Source organism: Triticum urartu, chromosome 7A, assembly GCF_056163025.1.
Source record: "Triticum urartu cultivar PI428250 chromosome 7A, HENAU_Tu73, whole genome shotgun sequence".
Lineage (NCBI taxonomy): Eukaryota > Viridiplantae > Streptophyta > Magnoliopsida > Poales > Poaceae > Triticum > Triticum urartu.
The window spans coordinates 729,343,766-729,349,765 of record NC_141879.1 but is presented as its reverse complement, the minus strand read 5'-3'; the positions used below and the strand labels follow the sequence as shown (position 1 = coordinate 729,349,765).

Here is a 6,000-nt window from a genome sequence, read left to right as displayed (position 1 = left end):
TGACGCATCATCAGGCCCAGGTGGCGGGTGAGGGGTCTTCGGTGTTGTTGTAGATTCACTAGCATTTGCAACATCCGTATTGTCCTCCACCAGGCTCGCCATGCCCTTGTTAGGTGTTGCCTCTGCGCCAATGTCAACCGGTGCTTCTTCCTGCTGATCCTTACGACTTGCATCGGTTTCCATCTCATCGCCCACTGAAAGGCGAGCAACCACATCACGCATTTGCTCCAAAGCTGACAACACCATGTCTTGGCCAGAAGGCTTGGAGGCACGCCACAAGAGAGTTGAAGACTGAGAACCCCGCGCTTGTCCCATTTTCTCAGGCAGGAACCAAGCACGGGGGTCATCAAAGTGGACCGGTAGCACACCGAGCTCCTTACTGTACCTCATCTTCCTCTCTGCAATTGGTAAATCACACCTTGCTTCCATATGGCCTATGTATCCGCAAAATAAACAGAAATTTGGTAATCTCTCATACCACAAGAAGACTGTCACCTCTTCATCTGTGATCTCATCGGCTAGCGTGATTTCCTTTTGAAGTGCGAAGTACAAGGGCAGTAGTACCCTCACTCTGAGAAACTTGTCACAGATGTTGCCTCTCGCATGATGGTCGATCATCAACACTGGGCCAACCTGGTCACCCAGGCTGCGAGCAAGCTCCTTTGTGAGGAGGTAGAAGGGGATGCTTCTAAACTGAACCCACATCGGCAAATGAGTAAATATTACCTTTGTAGGATCAACTCCGTTCTCGAGGCCGACGACCAGGAACACATCTCCCCTGTACTGCCACGGGCCTCCCTTGATGACGTGTTGCCGGTCACCATCCTCGGAGAATTCAAGAACGAATTTTCGCCCTTCCATCGCGACCAGTTCATGGTCACCCAGCTCACCACGCACCTTCCAGACTTTCTTCATATGATCGATCAATTGCCTGGAATTCACAAGCAATACGGACAGGAAAAGTCCGACCGCCAGGAAGCGTGCCTGCACCGCCTTTCGAGCCCCGGTCATGTTGATGACCAAGGTTTTCTTCTCAGGACCCCCCACAGCCTTGGATATCTCCTTCCCCGGCCGCTGGACCCCGGTGGAGAGGACGTGGTCGACGAGCAGGTCGTCCGAGCCTCCAGCCGCCGAACCCGACCCCTGCGCAATGTTCCCTCCCGCAGCAGCCGACCTTGACGCCACCTCGAGGCCCTTTTTTTTGGTGGGCTTCCATCGCTGCCCTTAGGCAAAACAACAAACACCTTGTGTGCAAGTGGGGAACAGAAGACTGAACACGGGAGACTGAGGATGGAATCTGCAGAACAGAGCTCTCTCTAAATAGCAAACCTTCCATGGCCTTGTTAATACCTTCTTTATGCTCCGAATTACTCCCTGTAAATGGGGGCCTTTCCATCTCCTTAGGCAGAAACGCCCCCCATGATCTGTATTGCTCTTCATGCCCCTTAAAGCGGGAGTTAGTTCTTTGCTCTGTTGATTGCCCACGTCCCGGATCAGGCGGCTCACTCCTCTCATCAACAGAGAGATTGAATGTAGGAAGAATGGCTCTTACGTTTTCCAATTGAACTCTCAAAGCCACGATCTGAGTCTTTAACCTTTCGACTGTACTGGCGGTGTCTTTGATGCGGCTTTTGATTCTGGCCAAGGAAGTGGGAACTGGTTGGGTAGGATTGTAGAGGGGGGATTCGGGATTGGATTTCGTAGGGAACCTATTTTCAGGGATTGCCCAACGGCGATTTTCCGGGGAGACGAGGAAATCGCCTCTGGTAGGTTTCAGGAGAGGAAAAGTCGCCATAGTGATGGAAGGTCTCAAGATTTGGATCAAGTTAACTAGCTCATCTCATACATACAGTCATATACGATAACAATGGAGCAAGTAGAGAGTAGCGCCCAGGAGGAGCTCAGCCTCGAGCTCACTCTGGGCTTTGCTGTGTGCGTGACGACGGCCCCGCCCCTCCCCCGCTTCTTCCCAAGTTCCCATGCGTCTACTGCGACCAAAAGTTCCGCACTGCGCAAGCGCACGGTGGCCACCAAAACGCGCACAAGCAAGAGCGCGCCGTGGCCAAGCACCTCCGGGAGACCGCTGCTGCCACGGCGCACTCTTGGAAGGCGGGGAGGGCTGCCACCACTGCTCAGATCTCCGGGGAGCCTGCAGCAGGCTCTGTGGCGCACATGCGCGGCAGGAGCTCGTCGGAGCGCGACCACGAGCTCGACTTGGCTCTCCGGCTGTAACCGGTCGGCTGATCGATCAAACTCTGCCAGTATCCTTGGTCCGCACCCTTTATTTCCGGTGCTAGCCGCTAGGTACGTTATAGTTAGATATATAACCATTTGTTTCAAAGTTCCTGCTGTGTATGCGTTGGATTCATACCATCGCTCTTATAGTTAACTGGATATTTGTTTTTAAGGTCAAGACCATCCTTGTCCTTGGATTTGACACTAAATTTCGCAATTCGTCAGATTATATGACCGTGGCGGGTAATGACGTTGCCAGAAAAATCTGGGTCTATTCTCAGAAATGATTACTTTAGGGGCATTTAGAAAACATTGTGAAATAAAGACATTGGTCAACACCGTGTCGATAAGTAATAGTCCCTCCTATCCATATTATTTGTTGCTCAAACGGATATATCACTGAAATATGTCTAGATATATCCATGTGAGCAACTAGTAATATATGGATCAGAGGGAGTACTAGCTAGCTTCCGTACGAAAAAAATGAACATCTATCCCTTTAAGACACTAGAGTTATTTATGAACTTCTATGTATTTCAAGTGTCTATTTAGGGTTAAAAATGAACGTGGGGCCTGAAACATTTTCGACTCCGAAATTCCGAGCCAGTCAAACTAATTTCAAAAGAAATTTCAATTAGGTTAATATTCATTAAAACAAATTAAAATTTGAAATCTCAATGAGGTCCGAAATTGTTTTGTTTTGAAAATTGAAAACCTACTCTATTACATAGTCTCCGAGAGTGAGTTGCAATGCTAAGATATTTTAAAAGAAAGGAGCTAACACCACAACCAAACTGTTGGGCATACTCTCTCTTGTGCTATTTTGCCTCCCTGTTGCAATAAAGTGTTAGAAAAATTCATCTTAAATTGATAACCGTGTTGCTTTCTTTCTTGAATGAAAGCCCCCCCTCCCCTGTCCACTTTTATAGAGTGAAGCAACATGGTTCACGGCATACGACCTGTCAGAATTGATCAGGCAAGAGATTAACTAAATGGCAGGCAACCAAATAGATGTCCAACTAATGGTTGTGCAGCCTAAGAACCCGAGTTCAATTCCTAGAATTGACAGGTGATGCACAGGGATTTTCCCCCATTTATTGAGGATCAAGTTTGGTGTGTGGTGAAACTACCCATCAAAAAATATCTTGATACTCATTTTAAAAAAATTCCGAGGACCATGTTTATCTTGGTACTCGTACTAAAATGGCCGTATGCATTCCTAGTTGGTGCAGAGGCCGGGGAAGTGAAATTCTACCCCCATTTTTACGAGAGGCCGGGGAAGTGAAATTCTCCCCCATTTTTTTAGATTAGAGGGCCCCCTCGCGTCCCTCGCGTGGCCCCCGCCCTGGGCGACTCGGGGGCTCTCCAACCCTAGGGCCGCCGCCGTCCTCTCCTTCTCCCCTCCTCGCGCCGCCGCTGGGTGACGCCGCCGGGTGAAACCCGCGTGGCAGACGGCGGCGGCGGGGGGACTCCCTCTCCCGACTCCCCTTCCTCCACGGGCGGCGGATAGGCGGCAGGCGGCGGTGTCCTGCGGCGCTCGCGGTTTGGCGCGAGGTGGCAGGCCTCGGCGAGCGGTGGCGGGGCGCGGGGCACGCGGCGGCAAGCCTCGACAGGCCGTGGCGGCTGCGCGCAGGGCTGATTCTGGGGCGGCGGCGCGGGCATGGATCCATCGCGAATCTGATCCTGCGGGCGCGGTCTCGGCTTCCCATGCTCGGCTGGCGGGTCTCGGTGGGGGGCTTTTCCTTGCTGAGATCTAGCAGCGGGATCATCAGATCCCGGCAAGGATGGCGGCAACCCGTGCACGAGGGATGGAGGTCTTCGATCAGATCCGGGTGAAAACCTGCTATTGGCGATTGCCAAGGCCGGCGATGGCGACGTTGTCTGCGTCGTTCCCTTCCTGAAGGCATCATCGTGGAGAAGTTCAAGGCCACTCTCTGCTACCTCCGGGGGAAACCCTAGATCACTAGATCGGATGACGGCGGCTCTCTGGTGTCGTTTCCCCCCTGGGGACGTCATTCTTGGAGGTGCACACGGGCTCGAGGGACTAGAGGACGGCGACTTTGGTGGAGCGGTGCTTCATCTTACACATTGATGGTGGCGGATCTCGGCGGCGTGGCGCTGTGGAGACTCGGCGTCTGATGCGCGGAGATGGACTCGTGCAGGAGGTGGAAGCTGTCTGGCGTCATGGTGGCGTTGATGGCAGATAGGCCTGGCAAGGTCGGTGCAGCAGTACAGCTCTAAAGATGGATTGGTGGTAGGCGGCTGCGGCGGCCTCATACCCGGCAGGGGTCCTGGTTGAGAAGCACACCGGACTGGTGGGTGCCCATACCAGGCAGGCGTCCTGGGTGGGACCTCAAGTCTTTAGATGTTTAGGTTTGGCTGCGTGGTCTGTTTGGTATTAGGCCCAGACTTTCAGCGCCCCTACATCAATTGGATAGGGATAGCGACAATTGTTGCTTGTTTTGGTGGCTTTAGACTTATTGTTGTATGAATCTGTACGGTCTTGTGTCAATAATTAATAAAATGGCCGTATGCATCGCCCAGATGCAGAGGCCGGGGGTCGTCCTCCTTTTCTAAAAAAAATAGATGTCCAACTAAAGAACGTCTCTCCACACTTTTTCTAGATATATTACATGTCAAGGAGGATAGAACTCCTAAGAGGGGTGAATAGGCCCTAAGAAGAGCTATATATCACACATCTCCCAGGAGTCGCGCCCACCTGAGCTCTATGTCATCCCCAAGAAATTCTATGTAGCTCCCCTTACTGCTTGTCCAACAAAAGAAGGCACTTCGGAGGAGCACAACTTGAGTGTCCTTGCAGAGTATGCTCCATAGATGAAGGAACCCGCTTAGTTTTGCAAAGACGCAACGCATGCCCTTCTAGGTTCTTTCCTGAAAACAGAAATCATTTCTTAGAGTCCACAAACTCCATAAAGAGGCTGCCATAACCATACATAGCACAGGTTTATTTTTATTCAATCGCCAAATGGCAATAATATCATGGAACGAAATAGGAGCAGTAATTTGAAAAGCTTCGTCAATGAAACCCCAGACATGTGAAGCCACGGTGCATTCAAAGAAAAGATGTTTCACATTCTCAGGTTCATTACAAAAGAAAGCAAGTAATAGCATCTACATGTCTCCTCTTAGACAAGTTATTTCTAGTTAGGACTTTGGTAGGACAGCTAGCCATAGAAAGATAGGAATATATTGAGGCAGATGACTTTCAAAAGACAGTCACCAATGGTAGAAACCACACCTCCAGATTTAATTTTATGATAAAAGGACTTAACAGGGTATCTGCCATTTGGTTCCAGCAACCAAATGGGTTCATCTGAATGCTCTGTTAATGCCACTTTATAGACCTCACTCAACAATTGCAACCACAAGTCCCTCCCAGACTGATCTACACATCTCCTAAAATTTAGTTTCAGGTTCATGCCATCCCAGACTTGAGCAAGGGAATAGAGAGGTTGATCACGTATTTCGAACAAAGCCCAATATTTTACTTTAAGGGAGCAATCTCCCAACCATGTGTCATGCTAGAAAGTTATTTTCTCACCATTTTCCACCTTCCATTTATCGAAATCATTAGAGGCATTTATAGCCCATGTAATTCCTTTCCAAAAACGAGATCCAACTCCAACTTTAGCCCACAAAACATTAGGTTTATCAATAATCTATTTGTGATCAATCAGAGTTTTCCAATCCCTCCCTTCACTGTCAAAGTATCTTCTCCCCAAAGAGGCTAGAAGAGCCATATTA

The 6,000-nt window shown here is 49.9% G+C and overlaps 1 pseudogene; it reads left to right on the top strand.

Moving 5' to 3' along the window:
* The first annotated feature begins 1,867 nt into the window (after nucleotides 1-1,867).
* On the top strand, nucleotides 1,868-2,232 carry LOC147962339 (uncharacterized; annotated as a pseudogene).
* Nucleotides 2,233-6,000: the final 3,768 nt, after the last annotated feature.